At 40.6% G+C, this 27,241-nt stretch overlaps 1 long non-coding RNA gene across 2 annotated transcripts in view; it reads left to right on the forward strand.

Moving 5' to 3' along the window:
* The window catches only part of LOC138442666 (uncharacterized), a 75,674-nt gene extending 50,052 nt beyond the window's left edge, over nt 1–25,622 (forward strand). For both annotated transcript variants that reach the window (XR_011257811.1, XR_011257810.1), the window contains exons 2-3: nt 23,543–23,660; nt 24,524–25,622. This is a non-coding gene — a long non-coding RNA (uncharacterized lncRNA). The remainder of the gene's footprint in view (nt 1–23,542; nt 23,661–24,523) is intronic.
* Nucleotides 25,623–27,241: the final 1,619 nt, after the last annotated feature.

Consider the following 27,241-nt stretch of genomic DNA (forward strand, 5'->3'; position numbering starts at 1 on the left):
ATGGGTAGACTTCTTGCCAGACAGACCAGGCAACAAAGAAAGCCAGGGTGCAGGAACAGAACAATGCGACGGTTACACAGAGAGAAACAGAGAGCCACAGAAGAATCCAGGTGTGGCTCTTCTAAGACTGAGCATCCCATTATGCTTCTGAGTCCCTCTGCCGTGTTATAATATAGTCTCCGTGTTTGCTTAATTTGATTCACCTGGATTTAAAAATATAATTAAAGAAATCTCAACTAGATACACCCTTTTCTCTTATCATCTTAATGCCCTGTAGTTTGTTTTCTCATTTTGAACCAGGAGAAAAAAGGAACAAATTCTTCTGGCTTGGGGCCTCTGTATTTTATGGCTTGATGGAACATGAAAATCACATCAACTTTGCTAATTCCCAACTCACCTGATGTGTGGGAGTGTTGTTGGTACTTACGCTTAAGTCAAGAAATAAGATTTAAAACTGAGATAATGATGTGAAAGCATCTAGAATGATGTCTTCCCAGTAGTTAGGCAGTAATTAGGTTCCACTGGATACAAGGAACAGAGTCAAGTTATTATTATTTTAAACAGTGGGGTTTGGGAAGGATATTTATAGAAGGAATCTCAGCTAAGAGCTGAGGCCTGGCTTGGCAACTCTAAGAACTGGATTTTCTTGTTAGCCACTCAGTAGCAGAAATTTGTTGACCTTACACTATTAGGTGACTTGGTTCCTCTTTGCATTTACTGCTTTTGCTGACCTACTTGCTCATGGTCTATTCAGACCCCTTCTCCCTTCTTCATTGTTTCTCTTCGCTCATTTTGTCTCCTTTCTTGTAGCTTCAGCTTATAACTTTTGAATGTCTGTGACCTTTTTTTTTTTTTTAATTTAGTGGTAATTTTATTTGTCTTTCCAACTTGACCTGAATTTCAGATTTTTGCTTATTTTTCCATTTTGGTTTTGCCTTTCTTTTTTTTATTTCTGGCTGCACCGTGCACCTCTGAGGCTCTTACTTGCCTCACCAGGAATCAAACCCTGTGCCCCCTGCAGTGGAAGCCAGGTGTCATAACCACAGGTGGACTGCCCTTTTATAGCCCTGACTATGATTTATTGGAAGGACTGATGCTGAAGCTGAAACTCCAATACTTTGGCCACCTGATCTGAAGAACCGACTCATTTGCAAAGACCCTGATGCTGGGAAAGATTGAAGGCGGGAGGAGAAGGGGATGACAGAGGATGAGATGGTTGGATGGCATCACCGACTCAATGGACATGAGTTTGAGTAAACTCTGGGAGTTGGTGAAGGGCAGGGAATCCTGGCATGCTGCAGTCTATGGGATCGCAGAGTTGGATAAGACTGAGCGACTGAACTGAGCTGAACCATTTCTTACCTGGGTGGTTTTTTTCCCCCCACCTACACCTGGCTGATTGTTTTTTTCCCCTCTACACTGTGGAAAGGAATCTGATTTAGCTAGTTAATCTCGGTTTCAGAGGAGCTCTTATATTACTGTCGTCATAGCACTTTGCTTTTTATGAGTCTCTATGTTACGAGTCCTCAGTCCAAAGTCCAAGCTGGATGGTAATAGGGATGATGGGTGTTAACGGAAGAGCCGTAAGGGCTCATGGTAGGTCATGGCGGCCCAGAGCTGCCTCCTCAGGAGAGACCGTGGACAGAATTCACTTGATTAATACAGCTCTCAATAAGTCTTTTCTTTCTTTCTTTGCTTTTCTTTCAGCATAGTGACCTAGGGAGATACCTTTTCTAGAGATATTGGTATGGGGGCTTATATATATGCAAGATGACTTGTGGTTTTTTTCATTGTTTTGTGCAACACTTCTTGAAGTGTGGTCAGTGGACGATAGGGAGATCTCCAGATCCTCTCTGGAGTCTGTGGGGTCAAAATTACTTTTATTATAGTGCTAAGATGGTACAATCTTATAGTCTTATGGTTGACATTTGCACCAGTAGTAGAAAGCAATGGTGGTTAAAATTGCTGGCATCTCAGTGTGACTCAAGGCAGCAATCACAAATTGTACTAGAAGTCATTGTTTTCTTATTGTCATGCACAGGCCGTGAAAACCAAACCCCCTTGCCCGACCCCACCCCAACACAAAGCCAGTTTCCTTTAAGAATGTCCTTGATGGAGCAATAAAATAATGTATATTATTAAATCTTGACATTTGGTTATACATTTATTCCATGTTTTAAAAATGGGAAAGATGCATGAAGCATTTCTGTTGCACACAGAAGAATAGAGTAGTTGTCTTGAGTAAAAGCTCTTGTGTGGCTGTTTGAGACTGAAGCTGAACTAGCTGCTTTTCTTTTGGGACATCATTTTCACTTGGAAAAAAATGATAGAAAAACTATGGTTATTTACACTCGGGCACTTGGCAGATATTTCATTACAAATGCATGAAATGAAACTGTCACTTCATGGAAAACAACTGACAGTGTTTATTGCCAATGAGAAAAATAGGAGTGAAAATTAGAATTTGAGGAAACTTGAAGCCTGATAGTTTTCCAACCCTTACTAATGAGATCTGTGGTGATGTTAGTGAACAGAAGTTTTGTTTTTATATAATGAATTATGTTAACATTTTGAAGATCTGCCTAACTCAGTGAAGCAATCCTTTCCAAAGGACCAATGTCTCATGCTCAATAAAAGATCCACTCAAAATGCAAGCTAGACCAGTGGATTTTATTGTGATTGAGTTTAAAAGCTCATTTTGTGGTTTCAGATTCCACATTATAACTAACCTTTAGGAGATGGCCACTCATTGAGTTTTAGTGTAGCATCAATGAAAAATATTGACAACTATCTAAAAGGTCTATTAAAATGTATATATTCCTCTCTTTTCTAATAACATATCTGTGTTGGGCCAGATTTTCTTCATATACTTAAAATAACATGATAATGGAATGAATATTTGAGGAGATATGAGAAGTCTTTGAGGAACCTAGACATTAAGAAAACTACCAAAATGTAAAACAACACCTCCTTTTTTGCACTAATTGGTTTTTGTTTTGTAAAAATGCTTTCTAAAAATGGCATTTAGGCCAAATAAATAGTAGGATTATTATTGTTTTTTTGATAGAATTTACAAGTGAAAATTTAAAGAATATTTCAGTTCTAATTTCTAATGCTGTAAGTATTTATCGATATAATCCTCATAAACTTAAGTTCTTCAAGGTCCTCAGAGAGGTTTGAGTGTGAAGCAGTTGTGTGCAGGCTGGTGGTACTGGCTCCCAGCAGCCAAGGTGAGCATCTCTTTTCAACTCTGTGTTCAGTAGCATCATATTGATGACTTAAAATTGGACACGGGGAACGTATTTATAAACAGAAATCAGGAAATACACAGAGATTTAAAAAATGTTTATTAAACATTTATCAGTACACTACTCTATAAAGAACTCCTGAGATCAAAAAAATGGGCAAGCCACTCGTCCAGTGGTTACCTCCCTCTCTCTCCTCTGTCATCTTTCCACAGGAATCTTCTTGAGTTATTCTTTCTCTTGTTCAATAAATAATCACAGACTGTCTCTTTTCTAGACAATATGTTGGGAAAGCGAGAGGTCAAGATGAGTAGCAAGTTCTCCATTTAGCTGGGATATTAGAAATCAATCACAAAATTCTGTGATGATTTGTTGTTAATAACAGTAAAATGGGAGAAAATTTTCCAACCTGGAGTGGAGGATGGGAGCAAGTAAAGGAATCCTGGGAAGGTGTTTATATCAGTCAGTATCCTGTCAGGAGATAGAAATTGCACCAACAATTAACAATTCCTTTAACACAAGGAATTGTTAACCAGGTACAAAGTTGCCGGCTAGGTAACAGAAAAGGCAAAAGGAAATTGCTAAATTGTTAGGGAAGCGCAATGGGAGACAGCTATTAGGTTGGTGAAATAAAGAGAAGAGGTTGGAACTATCAAAATTTAGAAAATTGGGTGGGGGCCCATGAAGCTGAAATTGAGATATTCAGAGCTTGGGGCCTGCTCAGTTGGTGCCAGTGTCTCTGAGTTTGGAACAGGAGCCCTTTAGGCTAGGAGCCAGATCTCTGAGAAGGAGGTACCTGCTGACTAGTGCCATTGTCTCTAAAGTGGGACAACCTGAGGATGGTTTTACCAGTACAGGAAAAACAGCCAGCTGAGTTAAGTTGCTGCTATGGAGGAAAAAGAATTATGCTCCTAGGGTAAAGAAATGATGCTAGAGCACAGTTCGCAGGCACAGAAAGCAGACAGCAAACACATGCAGAAAGTCAGTTCATTATCCTCCAGCCTCGCAGTGTCTGTCTAGAGCACCCGAAGAGTGGTGCCTAACAGGAAGCCAGCTGCAAAGCACAAATGTGATTCGGGGAGTTCCTGTTCCAGCATCATTAAGCAGAGTATAGAAGCGTGCACTTGCAGCTACGATATAATGGCTTAGTAACTTATACACTGTGCTTCCCGGCCAGTTGGCATCCATAATGACCCAACTACACATATACATCTTCTATACTTCCACCCAACAAAATTCTATATTTCTACCAAAAAGATTCAGTTCCTATATATAAATGAAGACATGTTTTCCTTCTCACTCACAATCATTGAAACAACTTCTAGGAGTCAGTCACACCACCCATCTCGGGACCGTGTCAAACTCAGCCATTGCTTTGCCTGAAGAGTCTTTTGTTGTGGTTTAGTGTTGCTAAATCATGTCTGACTCTTGCTACCCCATGGACTGTAGGCCCCCCAGGCTCCTCTGTCCATGGGATTTCCCAGGCAAGAGTACTGAGGTGGGTTGTTATTTCCTTCTCCAAAGGGTCTTCCCGACCCAGATTTGAACCCACATCTCTTGCATTGGCAGGCAGATTGTTTACCACTGAACTGACAGGGAAGCCCAAATATTCTTCTACTAAAGACTAAATTGTAAAGCTAACCTCCAGCAAAACGTGGGTGAAATAATAAGGGGGAGAAGGAGAGAGAATAAAATCACCTGTCTTTAACTGTATACATACACAAACACAATTCACAATAAGCAAGGAAGAGAATCTACAAAGCTGCCATAGTTTTTGTTTCTATAACTGGTCATGAGGCCATAATTGATATTTATTATTTCTCTCTTCCTTTCTAGTTTTCATTTGTCCTCAGGTGGGACCTCAGCTGATAAGGATTCTTTGCTTGGGAGTGTAATCTAAACTTTTAATACTGAAGCATCTGACTGTTCAGCGGTCCTGACTTTATTTTACAGCTGTAGTTTTCCATTGTATTTCGTTATTGCACATGGAAGCATTAAGAGGCTCCTCAGAGAACCCCCTTGGGTTCAACATGTAGTCCTCCCAGCCTTCAGTGTATGGCAGCAACTCAATTTTTCCTCGGTAACCTGGCTCCGTCATTCCAGTAGTATAAATTGCACAGCCAGTCGTACAAAAAGCCCCAAAGGGTCAGATATCAGTTTCAGCTTCTAATTCAATGGAGCCAATGTTGTAAGTCCTGGCAAAAATATTCTGCCCTTTGGCATCAAAACCTCCACATCGACAGAACTGAAAATTGCAAGAATGGAGACAGAAACCTCTGTAAGTGGTCATTAAGTGTAATATTGAGGGGATCCATTTACTTCTCCTTGATTCCTGAAGCCATTATTTTGGTTACTGAAGAGGAGGGTAGCACCTGGTTGTGGATTCAAAGAGCATTTTCATCTTGTAAGCTAGAACCCCATCCTTCACCTGGCATTTTGAGTCCAGGAGGCTACTCAGCTTCTATTCAGCTGACTGCTTCTGGGTGATGGCCTGTATGATGAGTGGTGAATTGCCTGCTGCACCTCTTTGGCTGTGAAATGAGTACTTTGACGAGAGTGATGCCGTGTGGTAGCCGACTCATCCCCTGGAGTATGGAGCTTTATTGAGGACTCAGTGTTGGTCTTAGGCCTTCCCCAAAAGCTCAGTGGGTAAAGAATCTGACCGCAATGCAGGAGACACAGGTTCGATCCCTAGATTAGGAACCCTGGAGGAGGGCATGGAAATCCACTCCAGTATTCTAGCCTGGGAAATCCCATGGGCAGAGGAGCCTGGTGGGCTACAGTCCATGGGGTCGCAAAGAGTCAGACACGACTTAGCAACTAAACAATGACAACATAATTGCTTTACAATGTAGTGTTAGTTTCTGCTTTACAACAGTATGAATCAGCTATATGTATACGTATATTCCCTCCCTCTTGAGTCTCCCTCTCATCCCCCCATCCTACCCCTCTAAGTCATCACAGAGCACCAAGCTGAGCCCCTTGTACTATACAGCAGCTTCCCATTAGCTATCTATTTTGCACACGGTAGTATATACATGCTGATGCTACTCTCAGTTCTTACCACCCTTTTCTTCTCCCTCTGTGTCTGCAAGTTCACTCTTTATGTCTGCACCTCTATTCCTGCCCTGCAAATAGGTTCATCAGCACCATTTTTGTAGATTGCATATGTGTTAATATGCAATATTTGTATTTCTCCTTCTGACTTACTTCATTCTGTATCATAGACTCTCAGTTCATCTACCTCATTACAACTGATCCAATTTCATTCCTTTTTCTGGCTGAATAATATTTGTGTGGCAAATAGATGGGAAAACAGCAGAAACAGTGACAGACTTTATTTTCTTGGGCTCCAAAATCACTGTGGACAGTGACTGCAGCCAGGAAATTAAAAGACACTTGCTCCTTGGGAGAAAAGCTATGACAAACCTAGACAGCATATTAAAGAGTGTAAACATTATTTTGCTGACAAAGGTCATATAGTCAAAGCTGTGGTTTTTCCGTAGCTTTGAGTCATGCATGGATGTGAGAGATGGACCATAAAGAAAGCTGAGTCCCAAAGAATTTATGCTTTTGAACTGTGGTGTTGGAGAAGGCTCTTGAGAGCCCCTTGAACTGAAAGGAGATTAAATCAGTCAATCCTAAAGGAAATCAATCCTGAATATTCACTGGAAGGATTGATGCTGAAGCTGAAGCTCCAGTACTTTGGCCACCTGATGCAAAGAGCTGACTCATTAGTAAAGACCCTGATGCTGGGAAAAATTGAAAGCAGGAGGAAAAGGGAATGACAGAGGATGAGATGGTTGAATGGCATCACTGACTCAATGGACGTGAGTTTGCACAAACTCTGGGAAATGGTGAAGGATGGGGAAGCCTGGTGTGCTACAATCCATACAGTCACAACATGCCATTTGACTCATAGGAATCTGACATAGGTCCCTGAATTTTCCCGAGGTTTTATCTATTCTCTGGTTCACACTCCTGTTTTTTGTTAAATCGTTGCTGGTAGTGCTCAGCTCTGAGGTCCCATCAGATATGAGGTATTGCTTTGGTTTACAATCCTGATAAAGACAGGAATTTCCAGAGCCTTTCACTTGACCTGGGCTTCCCTGGTGGCTTAGACAGTAAATAATCCGCCTACAATGCAGGAGGCCCAGGTTCGTTTCCTGGCTTGGGATGATCCCCTGGAGAAAGGCATGGCAAACCACTCCAGTATTCTTGGCTGGAGTGTCCCATGGGCAGACGAACCAGGCAGGCTATACAGTCCATGGGGCTGTGGAGTCAGACTCTGAGCGACTAACACTTTTCACTTGACCTGTTTTCACCATGACAGTCCTCAGTGGGCAGAGATTCAGTGAGACTACTGTAGAGTATATAGCGGAGTTATTTCACCTGAGTTAGGAAAGAGCTGGGTTATGTATCTACCCACTCAGTAACTGGTTGAGGGCTGTTCTCACAGGCAGGCAGAGCTGACCTTAGAGGCCAGAGAAAATGAACGGGGCACCTGCAGTGTATGCTACAAAGTTATTCTATTTGTTTGTTTGTTTTAAATTATTTAATTGACTTACTTTCTAAAAATTTTAGTTGAGTTATAATGTGGTGTTTGTTTCAAGTGTATAGCAAAGTGATTTAGTTATATATATATGTAAAACAATATATAAATATATATATACACATATATATTCTTTTTCAGATTTTTTTCCCTTATAGGTTATTACAAAATATCAAGTATAGTTCCCAGTGTTATACACTAAATCCTTGTTGGTTATCTATTTTATATATAGCAGTGTTGCAACAAAGTGATTTGAATGGAAGTTTCTGAGTTCTGCTTTGAATGTGTTGAGAAGATAATGACATTCAGTAGACTGTTGAATTAGTGAGTCTGAAATTCAGCAAAGAAGATCTAGCCCCTCCTCTGTACCCCTATGGCCCTGTGCTCCCCTCTGTCACAGTATTTACTATGTTTCATTTGAGTGACCTATTTATGTACTTGGCTTTCGACCAACCTGTAAAGGTCTGTGTCTTTTTTTCTTTTCTTCATTGTTCATTGTGGTTGGCACAGAGTAGTTGTTCATCAAGTGTTTATTGGGCCAAAGTTAATGTTTTCCTTCTTACCAATGTTTTTGTGCTTTTTTTTTTTTAAGCTATGAGGCCTGGTGAGAGCTGACATCTAACTCAGAGAGGAGCCCTTATATTTTCAATACTGGCCCCATGCCTGCTGCTGCTGCTGCTAAGTCGCTTCAGTCATGTTCAACTCTGTGCGACCCCATAGACGGCAGCCCACCAGGCTCCCCCGTCCCTGGGATTCTCCAGGCAAGAACACTGGAGTGGGTTGCCATTTCCTTCTCCAATGCATGAAAGTGAAAAGTGAAAGGGAAGTCGCTCAGTCATGTCTGACTCTTAGCGACCCCATGGACTGCAGCCCACCAGGCTCCTCTGTCCATGGGATATTCCAGGCAAGAGTACTGGAGTGGGGTGCCATTGCCTTCTCCGGCCCCATGCCTAGCACATCCCAAATAAGTTCTCTGTGAGCAGGAGGGAAAACCTTCTTTCCCTTCATATTGGACAGGTCAGAATTTATAAGTAATTTATAGTGTGCACCATGCATGCTCAGCCACGCAGTCATGTCCTGCTCTTTGCCACCCCACGGTCTGTAGCCTGCTAGGCTCCTCTGTCCATGGAATTCTCCAGGCAAGAATGCTGGCTGCTGCTGCTGCTGCTAAGTCGCTTTAGTCGTGTCCGACTCTGTGTGACCCCATAGGCGGCAGCCCACCAGGCTCCCCCGTCCCTGGGATTCTCCAGGCAAGAACAATGGAGTGGGTTGCCATTTCCTGCTGGAGAGGGTTGCTATTTCCTACTCCTGGGGACCTTCCAAACCCAGAACTTGAGCCCTTATCTCCGGAGTCTCCTGCATTGGCAGGAGGACTGTTTACCACTGAGCCACCTGGGAAGCCCGTAATGTGCATGCTGATATTGTATTTCCTCTATTAGGATATGGTGTAATGTAAATGCATTTATTTGATCATCTTGCACCCCTAAGGAATGCTAAGTCATTTATTGAAACCACATACAATTCCTAAAACTTACAAATTGGCTAATAGCATTTGTACAGAATTTATATTGTTTCCTGAGAACAATAACAAAAAAAGCCATTATCAGCAGCATAGGAATCTGGCTGATTTTTTTCAAGTAAGAAATGATCACCAAGAACCCACAAATGAAAGGAAATATGTTTGGTCTGAAATACAATGCGTGTGTATAGCTTAGAGTCATTGGAACCCAGTGATCGAGTTCCCTCGGTCGCATTAACAAATAAACAGGTGTTTGATTCTAGTACTTGTGCAGCTGGTTGGGATAAGATCAGAAGTCACGATAATTCAGTGGCTTCTGGGAACGCACAGCGCTACTGTATACCTAGGCAGGAAGAACATGATAACTACTTGGTTTACGTTTCTCTTGTTCCATGTGTCACATGCTATAGCACACCAAAAATTTTATACTTTTCAGTTGTGTGTCACTTTAGGTTTTTGTTTTGTTTTATTTAATGGAACCGTCAAACAAAGGGCTAGCATCATTTGGAGCCAGAATTGTCCCATACAGCTGTCTGGTTTCCATGGCATGTTGCTCCTCTGTATTGGGGTCATAAATAAATATCTTGGAAATGTCTGACCTCTAGAGCAGTGAGTAAAGTGAATTAAGCCTGTGAGAAGCAGCACGTGGCTCTTTTTCATGGTGACCCACTTTGTTCATCTTTGTTCAGAAAAACATGGCAAAAAAGGCAACTGGGTGGAGGCAGTCAAAGCCATTTGGTTGTAGAAATGAGTGATAAGGAAAGATGGCATACAGATTTGCAAGAACAGGCGACATGAAAACAAAGAGAAAGAAATAGGTCATAATTGAAGTATCCTTTTATGAAATAAACAAGCAAAATTAATTCTTATCCAAACATTTTATGAATGTAATATTTGTCACATTATACTGATGCCAATTCTTGGGCTTTGTGACAATATTCACAGCATGTGAAATTTGTTTACACAGTTCATGTCCAGGTTGGTTCACCCAGCTGCCTAATAAAGACAACGGTTAGTTTTCAGATTGGCCAGTTAGCTCTATAGAGAGAAATGATCTCTTTCTCTATAGTAGCTTGTGAGCTATCACATTCAGGTCTCTTTAAAAAAAAAATTCAGGTCTCTCCCAAGCATAGGTCTTTGATCTTATGGCTAGTTATAATTATTGGGAGAACAACTCAAAGCAATTTTTCTCCTGGAATGGGTAGCAAAATAAGTAACAATAAGAAATAATAGCCTTACTGAGCCCTTTACCACATACACTGTGCTTAAACTATGTCTCACTTAATTCTCACCAAACTGCCATTTTCAGGTGAGGAAACAGGCTTTACAAAGATAAGTAGCTTGCCATATAAGTCATTCAGCTATTAAATAATGAAGCTGGAATTTGAACCCCTCCACAAAAATAATAATTTATATTTGTTTAGCACTTTATGGTTCATTGTTGTTGTTCAGTCGTGTCTGACTCTTTGCAACCCCACGGACTGCAGCATGCCAGGCTTTCCTGTTCTTCACTATCTCCAGGAGTTTGCTCAAATTCATGTCCATTGACTTGGTGATGCCATCCAACTGTCTCATCCTCTGTCCATTTTTTGGTTTACTAATGGCTAGTGGAGGTGATGGAATTCCAGCTGAGCTATTTCAGATCCTAAAAGATGATGCTTTTAAAGTGCTGCACTCAATGTGCCAGCAAATTTGGAAAACTCAGCAGTGGCTACAGGACTGTTTTCATTCCAATCTCAAAGAAAGGCAATGCCAACGAATGTTCAAACTACCATACAGTTGTACTCATTTCACATGCCAGCAAAGCAATTCTCAAAATCCTTCAATGTAGGCTTCAATAGTATGTGAACCAAGAGCTTCCAGATGTACAAGCTGGATTTATAAAAGGCAGAGGAATGAGAGGTTAAATCGCCAACATCCATTGGATCATAGAAAAACCGAAAGAATTCCAGAAAAAAATCTACTTCTGTCTCATTGACTACACTAAAGCTTTTGACTGTGTCAGTTTAGTTCAGTTGCTCAGCCGTGTCCGACTCTTTGCGACCCCATGAATCGCAGCACGCCAGGCCTCGCTGTCCATCACCATCTCCCGGAGTTCACTCAAACTCACGTCCATTGAGTTGGTGATGCTATCCAGCCATCTCATCCTCTGTCGTCCCCTTTTCCTCGTGCCCCCAATCCCTCCCAGCATCGGAGTCTTTTCCAACGAGTCAGCTGTTCACATGAGGTGGCCAAAGTACTGGAGTTTCAGCTTTAGTATCAGTCTTTCCAAAGAACACCCAGGGCTGATCTTCTTTAGAATGGACTGGTTGGATCTCCTTGCAGTCCAAGGGACTCTCAAGAGTCTTCTCCAACATCACAGTTCAAAAGCATCAATTCTTTGGTGCTCAGCTTTCTTCACAGTCCAACTCTCACATCCATACATGACCACTGGAAAAATCATAGCCTTGACTAGACGGTCGTTTGTTGGCAAAGTAACGTCTCTGCTTTTCAATATGCTATCTAGGTTCATCATAACTTTCCTTCCAAGGAGTAAGCATCTTTTAATTTCATGGCTGCAGTCACCATCTGCAGTGATTTTGGAGACCCCCAAAATAAAGTCTGACGCTGTTTCCACTGTTTCCCCATCTATTTCCCATGAAGTAATGGTACCAGATGCCATGATCTTTGTTTCCTGAATGTTGAGCTTTAAGCCAACCTTTTCACTCTCCTCTTTCACTTTCATCAGGAGGCTTTTCAGTTCCTCTTCACTTTCTGCCATAAGGGTGGTGTCATCTGCATATCTGAGGTTATTGATATTTCTCCTGGCAACCTTGATTCCAGCTTGTGTTTCTTCCAGCCCAGCGTTTCTCATGATGTACTCTGCGTAGAAGTTAAATAAGCAGGGTGACAATATACAGCCTTGTCATACTCCTTTTCTTATTTGGAACCAGTCTGTTGCTCCATGTCCAATTCTAACTGTTGCTTCCTGACCTGCATATAGGTTTCTCAAGAGGCAAGTCAGGTGGTCTGGTATTCCCATCTCTTTCAGAATTTTCCACAGATTATTGTATAGATCACAACAAGCAGGGAAATTCTTAAAGAGATAGGAACACCACACTACCGTACCTGCCTCCTGAGAAATCTATATGCAGGTCAAGAAACCACAGTTAGAACTGGACATGGAACAATGGACTGGTTCCAAATTGGGAAGAAGTACGTCAAGGTTGTATATTGTCACTGTGCTTATTTAACTCATGTACATCATGCGACATGCCGGGCTGGATGATGCACAAGCTGGAGTCAAGATTTCCAGGAAAAACATCAATAACCTTAGATATGCAATGACACCACCCTTATGGCAGAAAGTGAAGCAGAACTAAAGAGCCTCTTGATGAAGGTGAAAGAGGAGAGTGAAAAAGCTGGCTTAAAACTCAACATTCAAAAAACAAAGATCATGGCATCTGGTCCCATCACTTCATGGCAAATGGATGGGGAAAGAATGGAAACAGTGACAGACTGGTTTTCTTGGGCTTCATAATCACTGTGGATGGTGACTGCTCTGTCACTTCAGTCGTGTCCGACTCTGTGTGACCCCATAGACGGCAGCCCACCAGGCTCCCCCGTCCCTGGGATTCTCCAGGCAAGAACACTGGAGTGGGTTGCCATTTCCTTCTCCAATGCATGAAAGTGAAAAGTAAAAGTGAAGTCGCTCAATCGTGTCGACTCTTAGTGACCCCACAGACTGCAGCCTACCAGGCTCCTTCGTCCATGGGATTTTCCAGGCAAGAGTACTGGAGTGGGGTGCCATTGCCTTCTCCCATGGATGGTGACTACAGCTATGAAATTAAAAGACACTTGCTCCTTGGGAGAAAAGTAATGACAAACCTAGACAGCATTTTAAAAAGCAGAGACATTATTTTGCCTACAAAGGTCCTCATAGTCAAAGCTATGGTTTTTCCAGTAGTCATGTACGGATGTGAAAGCTGGATGATAAAAAAGGCTGAGCACCAGAGAATTGATGCTTTCAAACTATGGTTCTGCAGAAGACTCTTGAGAGGCCCTTAGACAGCAAGGAAATCAAACCAGTCAAAGCTAAAGGAAATCAACTCTGAATATTCACTGAAAGGACTGATGCTGAAGCTGCCAATACCACCTCATGGGAACACTAGACTTATTGGAAAAGACCTTGATGCTGGGAAAAATTGAAGGCAGGAGGAGAAGGGGATGCAGAGGATGAGATGGTTGGATGACATCACCAACTCAATGGACATGAGTTTGAGAAACTCTGGGAGATGATGAAGGACAGGGAATCCTGGCATGCAGCAGTCCATGGGCTTGCAAAGAGTCAGACATGACTGAGTGACTGAATGACGATGACGAAAGGCAATTTATGGGCTTCCCAGGTGGTTCAGTGGTAAAGAATCTGCCTGCCACAGGGAGGCCTGGCATGCTGCAGTCCATGGGGTTGCAGAGTTGGACTGAGCCACTGAACAACAACAATGCAGGAAATGCAAGTTCCATCCCTGGGTTGGATAGATCCCTAGGAGTAGGAAATGGCAACCAACTCCAGTACCTTGCCTGGGAAATCCAATGGACAGAGTAGCCTGGCTCAGAGTCAGACAGGACTTAACGACTAAACAACAACAACATTCACTATCTCAGTTCCGTGAGATAGTTAGGTGTTATTATCCTATTTTACAAATGTGGGAGTGGAGACTTTGAGAAGTCGCTCAGTGAGTATGTATCAGGAACACTATTCAAAACTGAGTCTGCTGATTTCACGTTGCAGGGTCTTTCCTCTCTTGGACAGCTGAGGTCAGGCATATGTATATTTATAGTGAAGCTAAAGTCTGTACAGTACAAAATGCAATGTGGATTTCATAATTATCCAGATTATTCAGGCCCTATAGGGTCCAGACACTTCATTTTTGCTTAATGAAATTAAAAACATGAAGTGTTACCTATGAAAATAAACATATACAATACTATAAACATTCGATCCAATAGAATACCTCAGGTGTGAAACGAGAAAGCTTGTATTCTCTACTGCTGATTGTATTATGTGACCTAACTGATGGAATGCAACTTCTATGCAATTGAGTTATCTGAAAAGAATTGTTTTTCTAATAATTCTTAATATTATTACATAATAAATGTTTGTCTTACCCTTTTTAAGGTATTATCATGTAGCAACTGTTTAGATAAAAATTATGTACTTGAACTGTAAGAAATGACTTCTTGGGACTTCCCTGGTGGTCCAGTGGTTAAAACTCCATACTTCCAGGTTTAATTTCTCCTTGGGGAACTAAGATCCCACATGCCTCTTGGTATAGCCAAAACAAAAAAAAAGATCTTATTTCATTCCTTTTCTAGAACTATGATTTAAATTTTTATATTTTGATTTTGAAATATGTTGAAATTATACCAGTACACAATTTTTACCTTTAAAACCTCAGTGTATCTTGAAATTGATTGCCTTGACAAATGAGTAAAAGTATATATGTGTGTGTGTATTCATATATATACACATATATAAGCAAAACTGGTTTGAGATTTCCCTGGTGGTTCTGTGCAGGACTCTGTGCTTCTGCTGCAATGGCCAGGGTTCAATCCCTGGTAGGGGATCTAAGGCCCTGCAAGCTGCATGGCCTGGCCATGCTAAACAAAACATGGCCAAAGCTAAAGAAAACTGGTTTAAAAATAAAAGCTCAACATTTGAAAAAACATTTTCTGGGGATGGTAGGAGGATGAAAATCTGTTATAGATAGGGAAGAAGTAAATTTAGAGTTTAAAGTAACTCACCAAATCCTTATTTCTGTTGGATAGGTGTATATTTAAGCTCACTTTAAAGTATGTGTTTTTAATTGGTTTTCTACACAAATTGATAGTTAAGAACCTCTAATCAGTGGTTCCAAATGATAAGCTTCTGAAATGGATTACTGTGTTCAAATGACAGTGTTTTAAAACCCATGTTATTCGCAGATGCAAATATCAAAGGTGGTACAGACACTCATGTACACACGCACCAACGCATGCCTACACACAGTGCTCATAAGTGTGTGTGTGTGTGCAAGGTAGAAAAATTTCAGAATTCTTTCTTTTTAGAAGAGATGCTATTTCCTTGCTCCCATGTTTTGTGTTACTAAACAAGCGTTTATGTATTTTTGTGTTCCTCTGTGTGCATATGTCTGAATATATGTTTACATACATGTATGCTACTGCTGCTGACAAATGTTCAGTCGTGTCTGACTCTGCAATTCCATGGGCTGTAGCCCGCCAGGCTCCTTTGTCCGTGGAGTTTTTCCAAGCAAGAATACTGGAGTGGGTTGTCATTTCCTACTCCTTAGATATGTCTATATTAATCTAAAAATAAAAGCAAAGCTTTCTCCTATACATGAAAATAGCAATTGTATGTTTAAGTATAGTTGTCTTTAACTTGATAAAATGTATTTCCAGAATCAAGAAACCAGAGAACTTTTACTGAGCATCTTTTCCGTACTTGGCTTTATGTGAAGAGGAGGATACAAAGGTATAAGTCACTCTGACCCTTGTTTTTAAGTTTTATGAAAATAATTAACACATGTTGGTGAAACTGTGTTATAGCAGAAACTGACAAAGAACAGCTGGAAACTGATGCCACTCAGCTCAGTCCAGTTGAAGATGCACATATCTTGGGACCCAGAACTTTCCTCTCCGGCTATATCTTTTATGGACAAACTCTTAGATGTGTGCATAAGGAGATGGAAGGGAAATATGAATTGCAGCAATTTTTATAAAAGTGATATACTGGAAACATTTCTAAAGTCCACTCACAATAGGAACAGATAAGTAGAGTGTGGTATAAAAGGATGGAATATTTTATAGCAAGAACAATTTCTATGGCTATAGGCAAACATGGATGAAGGTCAAAAACATAACGTGGAGTGGGAGAGGGTGGCAAAAGCTCACAGCACCTGTTATTCTCAGGCAAGTTCCCACTCAGGTCCTCTCCCAAGCTAACAAACAACATTAAAAACCTTAATGTTAAGGGGGAAAAAGAGTCACAGAAAAATATATTCCCTGTGATTCCACTTATATAAAGTTCAAACACTAAACAATATATTATTGGGGGATCCATGTAAAGTAATCTATTTTTTAAATTTATTTTTTGGCTGCACCCTGAAGCTTGTGGGATCAGTTCCCTAACCAGAGATCAAATCTGCACCTTCTGCATTGGAAGGGGAAGTTTTAACTTCTGGACCACCAGGGATGTCCCAGTAATCTATTTTTAAAAGTAATGGAATGATTAACTGGAAATATTCCTAGGGCTACTTTTAGGGAGAGAGAGTGGGGATGTGGTCTGAGCAAGGCATCCAGAGGGTTCAAGGTACAGATTTTATTCTATTAATTAGCTTGGATGGTGGATACACAATCTCTTGTTTCATCAATGGCCTTTAAAGTAAGCACACACTATACATATACACTCTTTTGTATATTTCACGATATAATTAAAATATCTATCAGAAAAGAGACTAGAAGATATTACATCACCATAATAATGTTAGTTGTATTGGATTGTTTGGTTATATGTAATTGTTTCCCTCTTCCACATTTTCTGTAATATGTTTTAATTGCTTCATAATTTAAATATATTAAATCTAATAAAATATATTAAATAATCCACTTATAGGGAAATGGCAATGTTCCAACTTAGCCAAAATAAGGCACAAAATATAACATGAAGTGCTTTTAGTTAGGATAATGAATTTCACAAATATCTGAGAAATGCCCATGTTAAAAGTACATTCTGAAGATACGAGTTCTCGCAACATGTAGTCTTGAGTGGCTCAGATGCTGCTAATCTGTTCTCAGAGCAGAATTCCTTTTAAAAATGAATATAACATTCTGACTTGAAGGGAGAAGACACAGCCACATAGTAGAAACAATTTTTCTGGAAGCAGCCAAGAATCTCCTCCTCTGAACAGACTTATCTAATCCCCTCCCCCAACTGAGATAACTATTCTCTCCCTATCTTGCTGCTATGCTTTCTGCACACTTATATGGTTGCACAGATCACACCGTAATGTTATTTGCCAATCAGCTGTCCCCACCTAGGGCTCTGAGTGCCTTGTGGGCAGCTTCCAGCCATACTCACTTTGCATCTCCAATCCACCACTGTGCCTCAACAGAGTAGGTGCCTAGATAATGTTTATGAAAATAAACAAAAGAAGCAACAAAACTTTTGAAAAGCAGCATGGTCTGCCTTTATGAAACACATGGCTATTGAAATCCGAATATTTAGGAGGCTAATCTTTGTGCAGAAAGAGTCAACACATTTCTAAAATGTTTAAATAGACGCTCTAGAGATAATATTATTATGTCCATCATAAAAACTTACAAACATTGCACAGCACTATAAACAGAAGTAAATTGGTAACTTCTTGGTATTGTGTTTGTTCCACCCCTTCCCATCTCCACCCTCCTGTCCAGCACAGGCTGCAAAGCTCAAGCCTGCTATTTTTAGCAGGGAGCGATCACAGGGGCTTGACTTCCATCTAGAAGGATGGTTTGCAGGTGAGAACATAAGAGAAGAACCAGCCGTGATAGGGCAAAATATTTGCTGATTATAATCTTCAGTTATAAAAAGACAAAAAAAAAAAAAAAAAGCTTCCATGTCATAAGATGGAAAACAGCTCAAACAACCACAAAATAGCCCCTAGCAGGACGCATAGGAACACAACAGCAATTTCCCTCTGGTGCCTAGACATTTGCAAACTACTCATATGACATACTCATGTGACATTCAAAAGTCTTTAGACATCTTCCTGCAATATCTAAAGGAAGGCAGAAAAGAAAACTTCTTTTTAGTCTTCTCCTACCAGCTTTCTTGGGATTTGAATGGTAAAACCATGCTGAAACACTTGGCCTGCTTTGTTAGGAATATGTTAATTCAAAACTCCAGGGCAAGGGCAGTTAATCCTGGTAAGTCTGGTCTCTATCTGGATAGGTAGATTTGCTTGGTAGAGAGAAATCAAATTTCTCAAAAATATATTCACCTGCTATAAAAGAAAAAAAAGAAAAGACACACACAAAAGCAGGCAGGTGTATAGTTCATTGATTAAATATCCTAAAAAACATCCAAATCCAGGGCTACCCTGGTGGTCAAGGATTAAGAATCTGCCTTGCAATGCAGGGGACACTGGTTTGATGCCTGGTTTGGGAAGATCTTACCTGCCAGGGGCAACAAAGCCCATGTGCCACAACTACTAAACCTGTGCTCTGGAACCAGTGAGGCAACTACTGAGTCCAGGCACTGCCAACTACTGAAGCCCATGCACCTCAAAGTCCATGTTCCACAACAAGAGAACCCATGCACCACAACTAGAGAGTAACCTGACTCACCACAACTAGAGAAAGCCTGTGCACACAACAATCAAAATAAATAAAAAATCCAAATCCAAATTGCCTTGGTTTAGGTTGATGTAAACTATTGACACAACCATTTTGTGTAAATTTAATAGAAAGTATAGGCAAATGGACCAAGCTTATGCCCAATTTGCAGTTTTATTCTCCTTCTTCCTGCATACCAGAATCACTATGTAAAGTAATGGTTAAGAATGTGGGTCCTAGAGTCAGACTGTCTGCTATTGACTGTTGACTCCACTGCTGTCCGACTGTGGGGACAAGCTACTTAAACTCTCTGGATTTCTATGTCTGCATCTCTGTGTGTTGTGGGCATTACAATTACGTCATTTTGTGTAAATCACTCAGTACAGTGCTAGGTAGCTAATTATTGATTACCAAGTGTAGATTTATTGTGACGCTAGTGACATGTAGTTTGGGGCTCCTCACTTGCCCATATTCTTTCTGAGATCTCAGGAGGGGCCATAGCAGAGTGTTCACATATGCATTTTTTTTTTAGTTTTCCAAAAGGAAGACATTTTAACTGCAGTCAAGACTGATGCTTCTCTCCATGTCAAATTTCCCTGTATCATTTTCCCTTGTGTTTGGAAGTGCTTGGGGTCCACCAGTATTTTGGGAATTTGGCTAAAGGGATGTTGAGTATGGGACATACCACTTTAACTGAAATTTAGAAACACATTTTAGAATATTCTAATAAAACAACTGAGAAACTACAAACCTCTAATTTGAATGTAAAAGAAAGATGCTTCTTTTGACATCTGTATTTTTATTTAAGATCTAATATAAAATTCTGATTAAAAATTAATGAGGTATGAAATAAAAGTGATAGAAATGCATGATAAAACAGAATGTGCTTGCACATCAAGACACTAATTTTTTTTTTTCCAGATCATTCTAAAGGTGGTCCTTCCCTAAAAAGAAGAGAGGACTTTCTAATAAAAGTAATAGATGATCTCTTGGATTGGTTGATAGTCTCATTAATGAAGGGGAAGGAATCATAATATTTTGAAGAATACTGAAATCTCTTGTTGATTTGATATACTGATGTTGACAAAGATAACATAAAGCTCAAAATATGCTTCTTCAATAAGGGAACAGATAAGCTAATCATGAGTGTGGCCAGCCTTCACTGATGACCTGAACTTTTACAGCTTAAACATGAAAATATTTTAATAAAATTTTTCTCAGATATCAATTCTAAAATATCATATGATATCAATTCAGTTCAGTTCAGTTCAGTGGCTGAGTTGTGTCTGACTCTTTGCAACCCCATGTTCTGCAGCACGCCAGGCTTCCCTGTCCAACACCAACTTCTGGAGCTTGTTCAAACTCATGTCCATCGAGTCAGTGATGTCACCCAACCATCTTATCCTCTGTTGTCCCCTTCTCCTCCTGCCTTCAATCTTTCCCAGCATCAGGGTCTTTTCCAGTAAGTCAGTTCTTTGCATCAGGTGCCAAAGTATTGATATCATCTTTTAGTGTCATATCAGTATGAAAAGGCAGAAAGATATGACACTGAAAGATGGTATCAATAATGAGCTATAAACCTGAAAGAAACATGTTAATATATCAATGATTGAAAAAAATGGATCCATCATGCTAAAAATTTGTTTTCTCCATAGAAAAGTATATTACAATATTCTTATGAAGATGTGATCAGAAAATTTGCAGCCAAAAATATTGTATTTATTAATACAAATTATCATGGAATTTCCTCAATCTTTGATGTTTGTGAGTATGGAAGATTTTACTTTTCATTGACTATCTCCACAGTATCTCCTGTCTCAGAAGCTCTTCTCACCATGTGATCAACATGCCTCTCATTAAGATGTGGAGTCTATATCTTTCCCCCTGAAACTTGAACATGAGCAGACTTGTAGCTGTGGCTGAAGGAATGCTGATTAAGGCAAAATAATGCCCCCTGCCCAAGATGTCCATGTCCTCTTCCCCAGAACATGTGAACCTGTCATGTTACATGGCAAGGTGGGAGGGGGGTGGAATTAAGATGGAATTTGGTGTGTATGTGTTAATTGCTCAGTCATGTCCGACTCTTTGCAATCCCATAGACTGAGGCCCTCCAGGCTCCTCTGTCCATGGAATTCTCCAGGCAAGAATACTGGAGTGGGTTGCCATTCCCTTCTCCAGGGGATCTTTCTGACCCAGGCACTGAACCCAGGTCTCCTGCATTACAGGCAGATTCTTTACCATCTGAGCCACCAGGGAAGCCCAAGATGGAAGTGCAGATGCAATTAAGGTTGCCAATCAGCTGACTTTGAGATGGAGAGAGTATCCTAGTTTATCCAAGTGAGCCCAATGTAATTAAAAGATCTTTATAAGTATAAAAGGAAGGCAGGAAAGTCAGAATTGAGAAAGATCTGAAGAGGCTACAATGTGGGCTTTGAAGATGAAGGATGGGGCCATAAGCCAAGGAATGCAGTGGTCTCTCAAAGCTGGAAAAGGCAGGGAAATATATTTTCCATGGAGCCTCTAACAGCAATACAGTCCTGCCCACACCTTGATTTTAGCTCAGTGAAACCAGTTTCAAACTTCTGAGCTCTGGAGCTATAAAATAGTAAATATGTTGTCTTAAGCTGCTATATCTGTGGTAGCTTGTCACGGTAGCAATATAAAACTGGTGTAGAAACTATGTGACTGCCAGGTCTGGTTCATAAAAGGAGATACAGTGTTCACCTGGTTTTCTCTGAGCTTTGTCACCATGGCATGAGGAAATAGAAAGGCTATGTGAAGAAGCCATATAAGTAGGAGTTTTAGCCACCATCCTTAGCTGAGGTCACAGCCCACAGTCAGTATCAACTGGAGACACATAAGTAGTGAGCCATAAGGAGACTCTAGCCCCAGCCACCATCTGAATGTAACTTCATGGAAGACCCTAAACAAGGACTGGGAGCTGAGCTCAGCCAACGCCAGAACTATGGCAGGTGATAGTACATCTATTGTTGGTTAAGCCATTAAGTGTTGAGTGATTCATCACACAACAGCAGATAACTGGAACATGAGTCTATGTCAGCTTTTGAAAATGTAGTTTTTCTGGATTTGTCTCATTTAAAGTAAATATTCACTTTCATATCTAATTTGCATTTCTAAAGTCTTCTCTTTTTCCTACAGAGACCCCCCTCTACATTGTAAAGCTTCAATCCTCCTCCCCCATCATTAGCAAAAAAAAAAAAAAAATCTAGTTCCATTCCTGCATGCAGCCATAATTTCTTGTTCAGAATTCTGTTGAAAAAAACATAATAATACATGCAATTAAACAGACCTGAGAATCTTGAAATAAAGCAATCTTCCTTTTTAGAAGTTAAATAAAAACCTTCATTTTGAAGACACTTAAAAAATTTTAACAAAAGCAAAATTTAAGCTTATGTTACTTGTTCATATCACTTTAAATGTCAACTGCTTCTGCATTTGGGATCAACATAAGGGATAATTACTTTCACAGAAAATAAAGATTTCCTTTAGAAATAAGATGATATTTTCAACAGATGTCTCTGAAATGATTCTTTGCTGTGTCAACTTCCCATAGCTCTGTGATGTCAAGAAAAGACAGGAAGTATCTGATTTAGGTTATAGTTCTTGGGACAAATCATAAAAGAGGAATGTGTTATGTAAATAATAATGTACAATGTCCCAGAGTGCAGCCTGGGCTACTTCAAATACATTTGTTTTGGGACAGACCTACCATTCTGAGATAATCAGCTCTGATTTCAGGAATTGCTGTGTTCTCAGTTGCACCTGCTCTGAGCTAGTCTTTCCACAACTTGTCAGGGCTACTCCATTTATCCCAGTTGACTTTCAATATAACAGAAGCTGCTCTGGATACTAAAGACAAGAGTCAGCTACAGAGGCAAGTGAGCTTTGAGTTCTCTGGTTTCAGAGATAATTCGAACCACTCAGTTGCAAGCTGGCAGGGCTGGCAGGGGCTAACCTGGTTGGCTAGAATGGTGGTGGTTTGGTGATTTAGTTGCTAAGTTGTGTCCAACTCTTGTGGTCCCATTGAAGGTAGCCTGCCAGGCTCCTCTGTCCATGGGATTTGCCAAGCAAGAATACTGGAGTGCTTTGCCATTTCCTTCTCCAGGGGATCTTCCCGACCCAGGGATCAAACCAGGGTCTCCTGCACTGCAGGCAGATTCTTTACCAACAGAGACACTGGGGAAGCCCCTACAGTGTTGATAAATCCCCCAGTTCCAAAGCTTAGCACATCAACGTGAGTGTGTGCTAAGTTGCTTTGGTCGTGTCTGAGTCTTTGTGACCCTATGAACTATGGCCCGCCAGGCTCCTCTGTCGACGGTATTCTTCAGACAAGAATGCTTGAGTGGGTTGCCATGCCCACTTCCAGGAGCTCTTCATGACCCAGGGATCGAACCCATGTCTCTTATGTCTCCTGCGTTGGCAGGCAGGTGTTTTACCACCAGTGCCATCTGGGAAGGCCGAGCACATCAACATGTGTGAATAAATATCCCTAACCCTTACAAAGATAAGCAGACACTCCCTCGGAAAGATGCAACATACTTCTATTTTTAAAACACAACTGCAACAAAACACTATGGGATAAATAGAATGTTGGATTTGCTAATTTCAGATTTGAAGTCTTGTCCATGAGAAAGTCAGAAAGCAGAATATATGAGCCCTTCACTGATTTAGTCTCTGATTACTTGGAAAAAAAAAAAAAACCTGTCTGCCTATACATTGTTTCATTCTTTCCAATTCAGATTCAAAAATGAAGTCTTGGTTAAAAGATCTAAATTACTTCAAGATGGCACCCCGAGTTAGGTTAGGCTTTTCTAATGCTTCTGTCTCTGACAAGCATTCCTGTTTTCTTTACAGGTTCTGCTAGCAAGGTTAATCTGCTGCTGCTGCTGCTAAGTCGCGTCAGTCGTGTCCGACTCTGTGCGACCCCATAGATGGCAGCCCACCAGGCTCCCCCGTCCCTGGGATTCTCCAGGTAAGAACACTGGAGTGGGTTGCCATTTCCTTCTCTAATGCATGAAAGTGAAAATTGAAAGTGAAGTTGCTCAGTCATGTCCGACAAGCATTGGAAATTTGGAACTGCAAACCACCCTCAAGGACGAAAAACAGCCTAGGCAGGGAGTTAGACATAGTGAGTGGAGGGGAAGAGGAAGTGGGGTCTTTTGTCAGCATTCCCATCCTGATCCTGAGTTTCTTTCCTTCATAGGGCTGCTTTCTACCTGATTCCTTTGATGAGGTTAGGGATGATCACTTTGCTTTCTTCCTGAAGTCACAGCATTGGCAAAGTCCCATGTATGATGGTAGTCCCCCTTTTGACACTCTGGACAAATCAAATTATTCAAAGCGTTCGAGGTACCATCTCCAGTGAATAGGAAAGTTGGGTCTCAAATCAGGCATTCCAATCACTTGCTAGAGCATCTGCCCTACATCTTAGATACACTAGGGCATATTCTGGGACTGTGTTTTATTTATCTGCTTTTGTATCTCTCCCTAGTAACATGTCTGGCATCTACTGTGTAGTCATTCAACGTCTGTTATAAAAGTAGGATGTATTATCTAAAACTTCTCATTTCTGAGAAGAAAGATGCTATCTAGATAGTTCTGTGGGAATTTTGATGTCTTACAAAGCTCAGGGAAGTCACGTTTAAGGCATTTGGGGAAGCCAGGGCAGCAGCTGCTTGGGAATGTTCTATTTTCTTTTCAAGGTGAAAGCTTTAATGTAGGTAGGTTTGAAGGACACGCCTCACGAGTCAAGGATTCGCTGAAGGGAGGCATTGTTTCTACATGGGTGTTGCTGCTGTTTACTTCCTGCTCTGTGCCCATCTTCTCTTTTTACAGTTTCAAACATCACTGAGGACGGCTAATTCCCTGTCAGGCCTTCATGGGGAGGAGAGTATCACCCAACCCAACTGCACCCCCATCACTGTGCTATAGACCACATATCCTGTAATGAGATACATCCCCTCAATACCCTTCTTGAGGACTGCTGGATTTCTGATTCCATATTTTGCATTCACATACAATGTAGAAAAGTTGCCCTCAAGAAAGCTTGAGAAAGGCTGAAAGGCAGCTGATAGATAAAGGTCGATTAGCCTAGAGGAGAATGTCTTTAGTACCTAAGATCTTAAGCTGCAGGGCTTCCCTGGTGGCTCAGAGGTTAAAGCATCTGCCTGCAATGCGGGAGACCTGGGTTTGATCCCTGGGTCGGGAAGATCCCCTGGAGAAGGAAATGGCAACCCACTCCAGTATTCTTGCCTGGAGAATCCCATGGACGGAGGCTACTCTAGGTGGGCTACAGCCCATGGGGTCACAAAGAGTTGGGCACAACTGAGTGAGTGACTTAACTTAAAGCTGCAGTAAAGTAAGTCAATGTGGTAAGGACAGACAGAGCCTGGAGAAAGGCTGTCATTAAGAAAACGTAAAAACATTCACAAACATCTAAAAAAATCAGCAGAGTTAAAAAAAGAAGACTTGCATCATTTTCTATTCCAGAAGATAATCATTGTTAAAAAGAAGTCTTTTTTTTTCCCCAAAATATTGTATATTAACACATATATATGGAACCTAGAAAGATGGTACTGGTGAACCCCTTTGCAGGGCAGCAGTGGAGATGCAGACATACAGAACAGACTTGTGGACACTTGTGGTGGGGCGGGGGGCGGGGAGGAGAGGGGGGCACCAATGGAATAACATGGAAACATAAACACTACGATATGTAAAATTATAGCCAGTGGGAATTTGCTGTATGACTCTGGGAAATCCAACTGGCACTCTGTGACAACCTAGAGGGCTGGGATGGCTTGGGAGGTGGGAGGGAGGTTCAAGAAAGAGGGGGGCATATGTATACCTATGACTGATTCATATTGACATATTGCAGAAACCAACAAAATATTATAAAGCAATTATGCTTCAATTAAAAATAAATTTTTTTAAAAAAGGTTTTCTTTTAAAGGAAGATTTAATACTGGACCAATTATTTTTTAATGATTGCTTTCCTTTATCTTAAAAAGATAAGTGGACTAAAATGGACAAGAGGCTCCACATCGGACAACTGGATCAGTCTTTTCTATACTGAACAGGGCCTCTAAAGAGCAGGAAATTCAACACCATTTACAAAGCTTTCTGGAGAGAATTGCTTATCATTCAAGAAGCTGCCTGTTAGAAGACACATAAAACCACAATTATAAATAGCATACATTGTCTATACTATTTCTATACATTTTGTAGACCTTTGTAACAGTGATGTAGGCAAAGGTCAACATCTCCATCTCTTCCTTTTTGTCTTATATCTTCTCTATTATTTAAAAAATCTTCTACCACATAGAAGATTTACATTTCCTGCTCATATCACTTATTCTATATTTTATGTTCCTCTTCTATCTTTGCCCTTCTACTTGAAGAAAAGTCCACGATCTCCATCATGTTCAAGGAGATCATACTCTCCTTTTTCATGGTGCATGTTTTCCATCCAGCTCTTTTCTCTCTCTCTATGAACTGTTTGCTGAGTCTCTTTGTATACTGTAAAACAAGCTATCATGTATATATATGTAATTCTAATCTTAGTCCTATTTTCCATGTTAGTTACATGCATTCTTTTATGTTGTTTCAGCATAGATTTCCAGCAAGTTTATATCAGACAAAAGTAGTAGTTTTCAGTCTCATAGATCAAACACACATTAAATAAAATTATGTCTCTTAATGTAATTGTATTAATTTTCCAAAACTGTGAACAAAGTTACAACTCTGAAATAGCAGGATTAGTTCTGAGAGCTGGTCTCCCCGCAGCTGCTCTGTGCTGCAGTCTGTCTAGTCCTGGTTTATATGCAAAGGGATCTATTTCCAAAATTCCTTAGCTGCTCTGGAAAAAAAGAGCAAGCTGTTGTGAAATCTGTCACATGCCTTCCCATATTTTACAAGTAACCAAACAATTCACAGAAAACATACAGAAGGGCAGAAAAATCACTTCCTAGGGGCTAATTGATTATTATTTAGAGTAGAACAAGAGAACGTGCTATTTACTGATTTGCCTGTTGAGCAGATGGCCAGGGAGGAAGCAAGAGAAGGTAAAGAAAGTAACTATAAATGTTGGAGGGGAGCATCTTAACATCTCTGAGAGATACTCCGTGTGAAAGTTTCTCCGGCCTAAGGCATTCTTTGCTTTGCTTTTTGGCCCCGCCTTAAGAGAAGTGTCTCCTCTTAGTAACAACTCTAATTATAACGGACAATAAATGATAATTTACAGGTGATCAAGGACCAAGAAGCCTCTCCAAGTCTTCATTAAAACAACAGTACAACCTCAGGAGGTGTGCTATTATTAAGACAATTGCCTGCCACCATCAATGTCCATAGGTAACTTTTTAAGTCCTTTCACTGAATATTTATTTTTATTACAGGAAAATTTCAAGGTACACACAAGTAGAAAGACTAGTATAACAAACCCTCTTGTATCCATCACCCAGTTTCAACAACTCTTTTTGCCAATCCTGTTTTACACATCTTTTTCTTTTTTTCTTTTGCTAGGAAAACTTTAAATCAAAGATGATAGCATTTTACTAG

This window comes from Ovis canadensis, chromosome 6 (genome assembly GCF_042477335.2).
Source record: "Ovis canadensis isolate MfBH-ARS-UI-01 breed Bighorn chromosome 6, ARS-UI_OviCan_v2, whole genome shotgun sequence".
NCBI classification, from domain to species: domain Eukaryota; kingdom Metazoa; phylum Chordata; class Mammalia; order Artiodactyla; family Bovidae; genus Ovis; species Ovis canadensis.